Source organism: Akebia trifoliata, chromosome 1, assembly GCF_017979445.1.
Source record: "Akebia trifoliata isolate Shusen 1 chromosome 1, ASM1797944v1, whole genome shotgun sequence".
Taxonomy (NCBI): Eukaryota; Viridiplantae; Streptophyta; class Magnoliopsida; order Ranunculales; family Lardizabalaceae; genus Akebia; species Akebia trifoliata.
Genome location: NC_141375.1, coordinates 32,159,564 through 32,173,539, shown reverse-complemented (window position 1 = coordinate 32,173,539; position 13,976 = coordinate 32,159,564).

Genomic DNA, 13,976 nt, shown 5'->3' with positions numbered 1-13,976 from the left:
TAATAAGGTATGATTATTGGAAAAGTAAAAAGGATGGATTTGTTACCCTCATCTTCAACTTGAAAAATTCAACCTACAAACATTAAGAGGGGTAGATTACACTTTGACCACCTCCTATAGTTTGGCATAATTTCATTTTGAGTCCCTAATGTTTTGATAATTGCATTTACCTCCGTTATAGTGATCTAAAGGGTTCAATTACACCTTTCAACGAATGCTTAGACAGGGACATTTTAATTTTTGTTTTAAAACTTTTTTTTTTAATAAAAAAAATATAAATTAGAGGGTAAAATAGTAAAATAACATCTAAATTTTAACCCGTTAGTAAATGGGGGGTAAGTGCAATTATCAAAATATTAAGGGTCAAAATGAAATTATATCAAATTATAAGGAGTTAAAGTACAATTTACCCAATTAAGAACAATATAGGATTTTTGGAGAAATAGAAGGTGATGAATAATTTTAGGTAGAAAAATAAAGGATTTTCTACAAGAGGTTAAAGAGATTTAGGTTGAAAATGATGGATTGAAGATGAGGAAGAATAAGTTAAAATAAATTTTGTAGAGACTGAACATCTTGAAGATGATGAATTTCGAAGAAAAACGAAGGGTTTTTGGTTTAAAGCTTGAAGATAATAGATTTTCTTGAAAAAAAAAAAAAAAAGAACTCAAAGGTTTAAGAACTTGAAAATGATGGATTTTCGGGAAAAAAAGTACAAGGAATTTTTTATCAAAAGCTCTAAAGATAGATATTCTTGAAAAATCTCAATGGGTTTTGGCTAAAGGATGAAGATGAGAGCATCTCGATAATTTTTCATTAGTTAATTACCTAGAAAAAAAAAAAAAAAAAAAAAAACCAGGTCAAGGAAGGCATGACATCACTAAGAAAACTTAGGTAGATCTCTAATATTAGCCTGTCTCACCCTTATAAAATTAAGTTTATAAGAATGTTAAAAAAATATTTTAATAATAATAAATTTATATAATAACCATCAATGTAAAACTTAGTCAACTAAATGCAAAAACAATTATTACAAAAAAGATCTTTATAAGTCATAAATGGACTCTACCCCAACCCTCTTAGCTTAAATTGAATTTTCATGGAGAAGATTTATAGTCCAAACATGCCCAAGTGATCTATATAGAGCACTAGGATCACGCATTGGATAAATTAAAATTTGTATTGAACCAATATATAATCCACCAAAATAGGTCCATCCAATAACTAAACAGTTTGGTGGCGTACTCCACACTCAAGGAGATGGGTGGCCCACCAAAAGTATTTAAATTCACCAAAATTAGAATGAAAATTGTAGATTGTAAAATTGGTATTTAATCTGGACCCTACAGGTGTCCTGGTCAGAATGGTAATCAGGAAAATAGAAAAGTAATTGTCAAGGGAAAGTGGGACCCAAATCAGATCAATAATCCAGATCTTCTTGATAGGAGGCCAGGACAAAGGAAGACATTTGCCTTACTAGCAATGCAGAGCAAACTTATAAATATGCATAGATATCGGTCTGCTCATTAACCTTTGAAGCATAAGGAGAATCCTAATAATCTAGGGGCATAAGAGGGATAATTCTAATTTCGTTAGTATCCTTTTTGTAGACATGAGATTTTCATTTTCGAAGATCTCTACTACTTGGATTTGGGGTCGTCACAATTATTTTTTAGAAAAAGGATGTGAATAGGCACTCGAAAAATAGTTTCAAAAATTCGTTTTTGTTTGTAGTGATTATCGTAATGATAAATGTGTTGGTTCACCTAAGATCTATGTAAGAAGGTTCATGTTAAAGGAAAGATAAGGTGTTAGGCACTTTATTTTTTCCACCATAGGTGATAACCTTTAAAAATTGACATTTTAAGAAAATATAAAAATGAAAATAAAATCGAGAAAACAAAGATTTTGTGTCCTTAAACATAAGGGACTTTAATGTTGGCTAAAATTGCGAGGATTATCTCATTAAGAAAATAGACCCTTCCATATTTTTGCCTTTAAGGAATAAGTTTTGAAAAACGTCGATTTTGCGATTGTGTCCCACTCTCATTGGATGAATATGGGCTCAATCATCTTTAGTCACAAAACAAATTTTGTGGTGTGTGCACAAAGTATTTGAGGGTTCAAAATGATTTTTCTTTTAAAAGTGGTTACAACCCCTACACTTTCGACTGAACCGAAGTCTGATCTATTAGAGGTAAGGGTAGGTACTCATTACATCTTATGACCTTCTAAAATCAAAATTAAAAAAATGAGGGAGAGAGATAAGAGAAGGATATAGAAAAGGAAAATAGGGGGAATTAAAATAAAAATCCTACTCTAAACCCACCTTAAAGCTTTTACATTCCTTTTTTTTTTTTCTTATTTTTCTTTTTTGGATTTTCTTCTTAATCCTTAAAGGGGTCCTTTTGGTCTTGATTTTGAAGTATTGGGATTTTAAGGATGAAAGTAGAAGTTGTTTTAGTGTAGGGATTGATATGGATTGAGATGTTTGTAATGTGAAGATTTGAGAGGGATGAATTTTAGGATTGATAGTTGTAGATACTAAAATTGTGAGTTGAGAGGTTTTTAAAGGTATTAAGAGGGGTGAGAGAGAGATTGAGAGTTGAGAGGCTTGCGAGAGAGGATTCAAGCTTTGATTTTTTTTAAGAGTGAGAAGGGTTTTTATAGGAGTTGAGGGTTATTTTTAGGGGTATGATGGTCCAAAATAGAAGGTGGAAGATAATGGCATGGAATTTAGAGGATTTTGATTGAGATTTAAGATTTAAGATTTAAGATTAGTGGAGGGTAGAAGTATTAAATGGTGTAAATGAATTGGTTATTATTATTATTATTATTATATCCAAATGGGTTAGATTTTTCAACCCATATTAGTTGAGTGCTAAGTGAGGTTAGGGGGTGCGGGTGTTGGTTAAAAGAATGATTATGTAAGGAGGGTAGGTGTTGATGTTTTGGGAGAGTGGAGGAGATGATAACACATGTCAAAAGAAGTATGTGGGTGTGTGGGTTAGGTGAGTTGATTAAGGAGAAAGGATGTGGGGGGTATGGAGATAGCTCGTGAAGTGTTTTAAGGAGAATATGATGGGGGTTAGGTAGTGGCATATAGTATGATGTGAAAATAGTGATAAGGTAATAATAATGATTTCTTTTGGGAAGTTGGTTGTAGGGGTCATATATATATCAATTTTGATGATCAAGGGTTATATGAATCTTGATTGGTTATGATCATGAATATGGGGATGGGTTTGGGCTAGAGTAGGAGTTTGGGTTTAGGATGAGGTAATGGTTTATGTTAGGTTGCATTTAAGATTGGTTTATGTCCATTTGACTTAGGGGTTAAGTTGGACTTGATGATGATAGGTTGAGAAGATGATGGAATTTAGATAGGTCTTATTGTGGGTCTATAAAACTATTAAGAGTTTTAGGAACTTTGATTTGAATAAAAATGTCAAAATTTGAAAATTTGGATCATTTGGCCTGTTAATGGTTTTTTGACAAAAATATATCTTTTTTGAATTTTTTTTCGAGGAAAGTCCGTTCAAATTGGAATATATACACCTTTGATCATGGGATCCCATGATCGTATCCCGGACTAGCAAAAATTAAAGAGGAATCTCATTTTCTTGAAGAAATCCAATATTAGGAGAGAAGGGATCGAGAGCAAATGAATCTTTTGACTCTCCTCTGAATCCAGCTAATAAGTTGATAAATCTATTCTTTTACAACTTCAACTTGATTGTCGAAAGATATTTGATAGGTATGATATCGGTGCCACCATGGAGGACCGAGAAACATCTTGGTGGAGCCACATAATAGAGTAGCTAAGGGTAAACTCAGAAATACTTTTACAAAATCAATATAGACTAATTAACAAAAATTTATTAAGTGAATGTTATAATTAAAAAATTACTCTTACCCATCTTTAACTATCAAAGCTAAGACCATAAAAAATATCCTTGAATTATTCTCCTTTTTTTTTTCACATAATAAAACCTTACTCAATCAGTAGAAGAGAGAAATTTCAAAATTCTTACCCAAAATGAACTTTACCAAAAATAATTGAATTTTAGCATCAAAAGAAGAATAAGCCTACAAACCCTTTTTCCAAAAAACAAAAATTAAAATTAAATATCATTTTCAGATGATGACGTGCAACTCCTAGAGATAAGAAACTGCACAACAACTTTCAACAGTAAAGGAATCCATCAAATCGGTCCTTATTTTACCTAAAAAATTATACAGTGTCTTATTGGCAATAAACAGCCTAGAAAGTGACCCACTAGTTTTCTTTATAAGATTTTGATTGCTAATTGAAGGAAAACGCTTTTATTGAGCAAGTGTCACGTATTACCACCTTCATAAGTACTTTTTTCACTTTGTTTCGTGTGGCTAAAGGTATGAGCTGAAATTTTTTTACTTGCACCAATTCAACGATTGAAAGTTACATGTATATCACTTCATGAAATGTGCCGAAAACATGTCCAAAGTTGATCTTCTAGATCAATTTTTAAATCCTTCGGACCATAAAATGATGGCAATGCATACATTAGCATATAACATGTTACGAGCATCGCTACACGGGCATGATAATATATAGGAAATTTTAGTAATAGTACTCTTGTAAAATTTAAGCAACTCCTACAATCTTTCAAATCTCCATGTATAGAGATGAAGGCGTCTGAACCAAACTCCAGCCATCCTTCAACATAAAAGAAACACCTTTAAGACGCTATTCATAATTTCCAATATAGAGGGGAGTGAGAAGATTTGAAGGTCTACCTCTATAACTATGCACCTCTTTTAACAAACCCTTTTTCAATTATTGTTCACCTTTGCCAATAAATCCTACTCTAAGTGAATAGTATTTTAGAGAGAGGAATAATAATTTGAAGGTGAGATTGATTGAAGTTCAAAAGTGGTTTGGAACTTTCTAAATGAAGAAAGATGCCAATTTGAAGACAAACAATGAAACCTTCGATTTAAGTTGCTCTTACCAATATTAGGTTTATTCCTTATAAAATGCAAGATTAAATTTTAAAATAATGCTGGAATCTCATATCACATTTCTTAATGTGAAAGTGGATAAGAACCATAAATGCTTTTTCACTCGAGACACAAGTGAAAAAACACGTCAAGAAGTGCGATATGAGGTTCCAACTTGAAGTCACTCTAGCACAACTCTAATTTTTAATCCCATGTATCTTTTTTTTTCCTTTTCCTTTTCCTTTTTATTTTTATTTTAATTATAAATAAACAGTGAAATTTTGATTTATAAATTTAAATTTTGAAGGATATTTTGAGAAAAAATGTCCAAACACACATCAAAACTGACAAGAAGTGAAATTAGAAAAATATGATGATTCTAAAATTAGATACCTCCATAACCGAATCCCTAACACGCAAGCTTGATGACTCCCTTTATAACTTTTTATGAAAAGACTTTGGGCCCACCAATCTTAGAGGCTGATCTTTTAGTAGTTTCATTTCATACACAAAAAATCAAATTGTTAGTAATATCAAATAATTGAATTTAAATATTTATTATTATTATTATTATTATTAAATTTTAATTAGTGATTTGATGTTGAATAGAGAATATATTAATTATGAAACTAATTTATTATATATATATAATCAGGTAAGCCCTAATGATTTTCCCACAATACTATTTGAGTTTTGTGTCATGATTTATGAAGTTTTTTTTTTTTTTTTTTCAAAAGGAGACCAACAAATTCACATGCGTGTTGGATTGGGTTGTCATATCAAATTCGTTTTCTTATAATGACTTTTAAACGTACATATCATTTGAAAAATAAATGGAGAAGCCTAAAAATGTACTAGGATTCATTTTTCATTCATTAGAAATTAACCGCAACTCACGGGTGGTAGTTGAGATGGTAAGAAACGATTGGGTGTCCTCCCTAAGTCATGACTCCGAATCTATATATATCCCTTCACTATAAAGGTGACTACTTAGCTGACTTCATGTGACATGGTGGGAAGGTGCATGTGATTCAAGAATTAGTCTTTTCGGAAAAGGTTGGTTGTTTGGGTCAGGCAAAGCCTGATAGACCATATTGGGCCAGGCCACTTCCCCACTTAGATCACCTTATTTCAGAAAAAGAAAAGAAAAAAAATATAGCTGTTAATAGTCATAGAAAAATTATTTTGGGACGTTTTGATGATTATATATATTTAAAGTTTAGGCCTTTTAAATTTTTATTATTATAATATAATTAATTTAATATTTTAAATGATTTATTAAACTTAATATCATAAAAATAGTGATATTATCATTCAAAAGTCTTAAAAGAAATCTTGTCAAATTTTCACAAATGCCGTAACAAATAAGCTAGTTGGGTATTTTCAATTTCTGCCATATCTATAAAACTCATTGAGTTGACATGAAATTGATATCGTCTCATTTGCATTTTAAGGTGTCTCAATCCTAAAGTTTTTACCAATTTGAAAAATGCACCGTGTTAGGTTAGAAGCTCAACAAAGTCGTTGGTTTATATATATAATTTTAAATATTGTTAGATTTTTCTTTAATATTTACAAATTTAATGTCTTTATTTGACTCATTCGAATAGACTCATGAATTTTTGACTTTTAAAACCATGATATCTAATGGTACCGAGTCAAGTATTTACCAAAGAGGAACAACTATTTCAAAAGTGCTTTTGAGTAACAAGAGCGCTACAGGCACTTTCCAAACATGGTTCCCCAAATGCCCTACCAAAAGGAATCAAGTAGAGAACTGATTTATTGTTCAAAGAAAAAAAAAAGAATGGTATATGCCCTTAATCAAATCTAAAGTCACACTTTGTTGCCTGGGCACGCATTACAAATGTAGACTTGACAACGTAGTCGAGTTTTCCTAAACATAAATGAATTGTGCGGACTATAATATATTAAGAATCAGATCATATACTCGCAAGGTGGAGGATTGAAACCCTCCTCCCACACCTCAATAGGAGCCAGCGAAGTTACAATCAAAGAAAATTATGAAAGAGTAATGCTGGGGTGACATTAGAATTTACTATAATTCTCACATATCTGACGTGGAGGTGCACACATAACCCTTGATGGTTTTTTACTTGTTTCTCTAGGAAACACATCTATGACTATCACATCAACACAGTGAAAAACAAAGTCCCTCTGGATTTTAATTTTCAATGTAAAAAGGAGATGTTTTAAGCTTTAATTTCTAAGATTGTGGTTTATATGACATGTATTGAAGTGTAGGAGGAGGGATTCAATCCTCCACCCACCTTGGATGTATAGAGTCCAGACTCTTTACCTTCGCAATCTAAGTAAACAACCTTGAACAAAACACCTTATGTTCTAAAATTTGACGAGTCAATTTGGTTCCGTTGAATTTTGAGTTGATCACTTGATTTAGTACAAAATTTCATTTGATGCAACTCATTGGCTCAATTTGGGACTCAGTCGACTTATGATTACAAACTTGCAAAGTTGGAATAGAAACTCCACAGGTCAAGCATACATTATCTTTTATAGTTTTGATTAGTAAGTAAGCAGGTTAGTTTTCAGTAATTAGCAAGGGTGGAACCACACAAGGACGAGTGGGGGCCATAGCTCCTATTAAACATTTTTTTTTTATTATAAAAAAAACAAAAAATAAAATAAATCAGTGATTTAACCTCTCACATTTTGATCGATATTAAAAGAGACCTCTAAGTTTTTCAAACTGACGAAATACATCCTTTGCCCACCCCTCATTGAATTTTAGAAACAAAAAAATATGGTGATTTAACACCCCCCTCGGACATCCCATGGTTTTAATTGATGTTAGAGATACCCATGTGTATGCATCCCTTGTAGGGAACCACTGAACTTAAAAAAAACTTGATTTAACCTCCTGTGTCTTGATTAATATTAGAGATAATTCCTGTATTTTTCAAACTGACGACATGCATCCCTTAGGCTTGATTGACCTAAAGTAATAAAAAATGAGTCAAGGGCTCTCACCTTCAAATGCTATTCAGTCTTAATCAATATGATGACAAAGTTTGGATTCTAGAATTATTTGAAGGAGATTCAATTTGGTTATTTCAGATAAATTTAAAAAATTTGTAAAATAATCAAATATTTTTTGGGGAATATAAAATTATGTTTTTGAATTTTAGCCAAAATCGATATCTTCAACTCCCTAAAAATCTATTTTTTTTGTTCTTGAGATTTTAGTGTTAAAAATTAAATAAAATTTTGAGGTATTAAGCCTAACCCAAGTTTTATTTTTATTTTTATTTTTAACACATCCTAAAATCTATAGATTTAGTGAGAATATTTTGTCATTCATATGGAGATTATGAGCAAATCATTGTTTGTTCTGATGAATCCAACATTTGCATCGAAGAAAATCAAGATTATCAATCAACTATCTTTAGTACTTCAGCCCCACTAACCGAACATCCTGGCCCTGCCCCTGGTAATTTTAGGTGAAGGAAGATTCCAAACCAAATCGTGTTATCAACACTTATACCTTACCAACTTAGTCAAGTGGTGCATTCATAATCACTCTTATCTTTAATATTATCGCGATCATTTACTAATTTGAAATCTGACAGAACTAAATTAGTAGATCATGAAACAAAAATTATTTAAGAGGAATTTATGTCCGCATTTTTTTATTATTATTATTATTATGGGATAGACTTAGATGTAGTTGGATTAGTAAAAGTTGGTTTTTTATTGATGATGTCAAAAAGAATCGTGCTAGAGTAACAGTAAAATTGACATTGATTTTCACATTGTTAATGTGGTGGTGCACACATAGTCATAGATGCTTTTCACTCGCATCTTGATTAAAAGCATCTATGGTTCTGTACATAACATTCACATTGTGAGAATCAATGTCAATTTTAATGTTACTTCAGCATATTCTTGTTAAAAATAAGAAGCATCATGATAACGAAAGGCGATGTCTATGTTGGCATTTTGATTGGAGTTCAAAATACATTGATTCCTAACAAAGTTATTTTCCATATGGCATGGAGCCGATGTATTTATTTTCCAACAAAAACGTGTCATGTAGACATCGTATGTCGCTATAGGAACAGCACACCTTTCGGTCGGGACGGTGACGAAAATAAGAATTGTAAAAAAAATCAAATCAAAGAAAAAATCATCACTTTCAATTACTTTAAGATGGCACTAATAAATTGTGTGCTTGTCCAGTAGGAAGTAGAAATCCACCGGTAAAGTTACTTTTTTGGTACTTAGTGGTCTAAAAAAGATTTTCAAAAGATATCGGACAGGATGACGATATTAAACTTTTTGGATCTCTAGGTTTTGGTAAATATTTGAGATACCCCTGTTTTTTTTTTTTTTGAATTAATTGATTTGTCCCTTGACCTTGGTCTACTATAGAATATTAATAAAAAATAACTTAAATACCCTCATTTGCAACCACTGGCGAGAGCTCTTGATTTTTTTCTCCCAAACCTATCATGTAAGTAAAACTCTTTACCCTTGTTTTTAACCTTAAGATTTTATCAACTTCAACCTTCAAATCTCAAACCAAAAAAGCAAGATTACATTTTTGAGAAATTAAAAGAAAGGATTTTTAAATTGATTTTTCCCCCAAAACCCATCATCTTGGATATGTTTTTTAAAAAAAAAAAACCTTGATTATCAATTTTAAGAGCAAACTAGGACTTTTGAAAAGTAAAAGTGATAGGTTTAAATAATTTGCCTGAGGGATTGAAGTGCTTGAAACTGGTTTTGGGAGAAGATTATCAAGGGATTTTGGCTAGAGGTTGAAAACAAAATCATTAGGTCATTGAATGAAAGTCTCTATAGGAGACTAAGGTCAAGGGGACATGTCATCAGTTTCAAACTATAAGGGGTATTTGAAATATTTAATAGAACATGGAGGGGCATATATAAATCACCTAACTTTTATTAGGACACCTCTCTCTTGGCTTGGCATGACCGTCATGATTTTATCCTGATCAATCTTCCTTTCGCCTTCAAGATCTCATGTACCCCTTTTATGTTAAAAAACCAAACACTTTGGTGGAGAGTTGTTTTCTCACACGCACACCTCATGGTAACATCTACCTCTTTTCCATTTTAAAAGGGGCTGATATTTGACATATATATCTATATGTGTGTGTGTGAACCATGGTTGGTTTAGGAAGAAAGGTCTCTCTCATTTCCCGTGATCTTGTGAGGATACATTTAAAAAGACATGGTTTTGTACAAAGTGGAATATTTGTGCTCTCTCCCATTGAGTGAGAATACATGACAAAAGACTTGACTTTAGATCAAGTTGAATGGAGGAATAAGATTGGTTTAGCCGATCTCAAATCTTTGAGATGAGGCTTTGTTGTTGGTCTAGAAATATTTGTACTTTCTTTTATCACGTGTGGATAAATAACATAGTGTAATGAAGGAAAAAAAGATTCATTTAACCAACCCCAAATATTTGCGGTAAAGCTCAGTTGTCAGTGGTGGTGAGGATATAGAAAATAGATGGCTAAGAGATTTTACATACGAACTTACCACTGTTTTCTTTTGATTACACAGGGTTGGCTTAACTCCTAACATGTACTTTGAAAGCTTGAGATACACCTCTCTGACCTTCATTGCATCGATGGTCAACACCATTGCTTCTCTGAATTTTACAATCACAGTTGTACTAAGACGGTTAACTTCTTAATCCGTGTAACTCTAATTGCTTGAGGATGCTACAAATAAATCTCTCTTAAGCATACAAACATTTCTAGTATTCAAGTCTCTGCAACAAATTATAAATATTTATCTCTCAACCAGTTTCTACTGAATGTATTTCGTATAGGATGGAGGTTCTTGATGTAAGGAGAGCTCGCGGAATGGCAGAGATCGTTGGAACCTTAGTTTCAGTGGTTGGTGTCGTGACCATGACATTATGCAAAGGACCTCTAGTGAGAAATGTAAGGAGACCTCTAATCCATATCCACGAGAATTGGCTCGAGAGTTCAATTCCTATTGTAGCAAGCTGCATAACATGGTCTATATGGTACATCATGCAGGTATAAACCCTTCAACATAATATAAGAGGTCATTCTACAAGACATTCAAAATTCTGAGTTATGAAATTCTTACCATAGATCAATGATCAAGTCTCATCAATATAGGTATAAAGTTTTTTGAAGATCTATCAAAATGAATACATGATAATTCATCATAATCAAAGCTTGCTTGTAGGCAAAAATTTAATTTAGAGTCGGCTGAACCATTCTTGTTCCTCCATTCAATCCTGTTAAAGTCATATTGTTTGTTAATTCTAGTGCATGTGTTCCACTCCAAATATGTCAATCCATATTGTTCATCTTCTTCTTCTCACTTTTTTAAAACCTTCAACTTGTACATTTTTCTAAGAGTAATGATAATCTGACACCCCCACCACTACCTCAAAAAAGTTAAAATTCGTTAGTAATATAGCATTAAATTCGAAAACCCAAATCTCACATTTATTGGGGTCGGCCCAAAACTTGCAATTAAGCCCAACAAAATAATTCGACAAGCTAAGCCCAATGAACCAACATATTTTTTTATTTTTATTTTAACAAAATAATAAATCGAGAATTTTCATCAAAGAAGAACACTGAACGAAAAACTCACAGAGGCATTGGAGAACACCGAACAAAAACTCACTTTCGGTCGCTTGTTTAATCGAAAACTCACAGAGCCATTGGAGAACACCGAACGAAAACTCACATTCGATCTCCTGTTTCATCGAAAACTCACATTCTATCCCTCGCATTTTTTTCTATTCTCCTCATCTTCTCAAATGAAATAAACCCTAAGAGGAGAGATCAAAAAATTGAGACTAAGCTTGTCCAATCCAAATATTGTCCTCCAAAGTTGGGATCCAAACCTTGTAAACCCTTGTACTTGGTTTCACATCACTTACAATCAAGACAATCGCTTCACCAAAGTGTGAGTTCTTATCCTTTTTAACTTGATTTCACTTCCATTTTTGCTAATTTTGTTCTCAGTGTATCTTAAAAACATAATTTTCTCTTGAATTTCATGCATTTAGGCAGTTTATTGGTGTTAAATGATGAATTTTTGTGTTTTTTAGATAATTATATGGAAGATTTTATGTTCTTGTACCGATTATTCGGATTAGATTTGTTATGCATCGAATCTTAGTGAATTTTGAACGATTCGATGTGATTTGGATGAGTCTAGCCATCCAAAACTAGTTCAAATGGATTTGATAAAATTTTATGTTTATTAAAAAGAAATTTGTTCTACTTGTATAAAATTAATTAATATATATTTAAAATCTATAATTTGTATGACTAACCATGGGTAAGCATATCTTTCAAGATCTTAGATGATGCAATAGGATCTTTTGAAGAGCCTCTATAAGTTTCAACAAGTAAATTTACTTTTTCCTCATCTGTTTTTGGAAGTTTTTTCTATGAAAAGATTGTTAGCTTGTGAGTTCAGTTTTGGAATAATGGGCTCCACTGTCCCACGATACACCTGCATAAACAAAAAGAACCATGAAAATTAGTGAAGAGGCCAGTAGTATGAAGATGGAACATGTCCCAAAACTACCATATGGTGGGAACTCACAAGATAGTAATCTTTTCATAGAAAAAAACTTTTAAAAGCAGATGAGGAAAAAGTAAATTTACTTGTTGCAACTGTTAGAGGCTCTCCAAAAGATCCAATTGCATCATCTAAGATCTTGAAAGATATGCTTACCCATCGTTAGTCATACAAATTATAGATTTTAAATATATCTTAATTAATTTTATACAAGAAGAACAAATTGCTTTTTAATAAACATAAAAATTTATCAAATCCATTTGAACTAGTTTTGGATGGCTAGACTCATCCAAATCACATCGAATCGTTCAAAATTCACTAAGATTCGATGCATAACAAATCTAATCCGAATAATCGGTACAAGAATATAAAATTTTTCATATAATTATCTAAAAAACACAAAAATTCATCATTTAACACCAATAAACTGCCTAAATGCATGAAATTCAAGAGAAAATTATGTTTTTAAGATACACTGAGAACAAAATTAGCAAAAATGGAAGTGAAATCAAGTTGAAAAGGATAAGAACTCACACTTTGGTGACGCGATTGTCTTGATCGTAGGTGATGTGAAACCAAGTACAAGGGTTTATAAGGTTTGGATCCCAACTTTGGAGGACATTATTTGGATCGGACAAGCTTAGTCTCAATTTTTCGATCTCTCCTCTTAGGGTTTATTTCATTTGAGAAGATGAGGAGAACAGAAAAAATGCGAGGGATCGAATGTGAGTTTTCGTTCGGTGTTCTCCAATGGCTCTGTGAGTTTTCGATGAAACAAGAGATCGAAAGTGAGTTTTCGTTCGGTGTTCTTCAATGGCTCTGAGTTTTCGATGAACAACAGATCGAATGTGAGTTTTTCGTTTGGTGTTCTTCTTCGATGAAAATTCTCGATTTATTATTTTGTTAAAAAAAAAAAAATCTGGTAGTTCATTGGGCTTAGCCCGTCGAATTATTTTGTTGGGCTTAACTGTGGGTTTTCGGCCGGCCCAAATACACGTGAAATTTGGGCTGTCGAATTTAACACTATATTACTAACGAATTTTAACTTTTTTGAGGTAGTGATATGCTTGTCACCCATTGTATTATATTCACTCCAACTAGGCCGATCCAGGAGCCGACATGAAGTGAACTGGTTCACGGTTTGGATCGTATTGTAGTAACAACAAACCTGTGCTGTACCCTATTTTGGTCCATGATGGATGCCCCTATGTTTTGGTAAATATTAGAGATATCCGTGTGTTTAAACTGATGGCATGCCCCCGACTTTCTTCTCTAAGACTAATGTAAATGGCTTAATTAAATGCCCTCTACGAATCACAAATCCAAATTCCAACCAAGTGAACCATTGAACCAGGTAACGTAGCTTCTCACATTAGTTCCTATGCTTAATGAATGTCCAA